The sequence below is a fragment of the Hyposmocoma kahamanoa genome, unplaced genomic scaffold, assembly GCF_003589595.1.
Source record: "Hyposmocoma kahamanoa isolate Upper Pololo Valley unplaced genomic scaffold, ASM358959v1 94, whole genome shotgun sequence".
NCBI classification, from domain to species: domain Eukaryota; kingdom Metazoa; phylum Arthropoda; class Insecta; order Lepidoptera; family Cosmopterigidae; genus Hyposmocoma; species Hyposmocoma kahamanoa.
The window spans coordinates 3,572,255-3,572,694 of NW_020654878.1; positions in this window are offsets into that span (position 1 = coordinate 3,572,255).

Below are 440 nucleotides of genomic sequence, written 5' to 3' on the forward strand. Positions count from 1 at the left end.
AGAATCAACGTGCATATTATAATTGTAAGTCAATGGCATATAACCAAAAATTTTAAAGTTACAAATGGCGGATTTCTTTAGTATTGTACCATAATCTATCGATAAGTCATTATCGACATGCAAATATATGGCTTGAATGTTGAAACTGTTTTTGTTTTGTTTCTTTAGTTTACTGTAACCAAAGTATGCCTAAACAGACACAAGTCTAATAATTTAATCTCGAGTGGTATATTATTATAAATGTCAACACACATTGTTAAACTTTAAAAAAAATTCTTTTCAGGATTACAACTGGTAACTTATTTAGTAAGTCACTAAACTGCTGTGCAGTTTGTTGGCGACATGCGCATTCTTACTTAATTATACCTACTTTACTGGTATATAACATTACATAGTATTAATTGTACTTACTAAATAAAATATAAAAATTACTTTAAGAG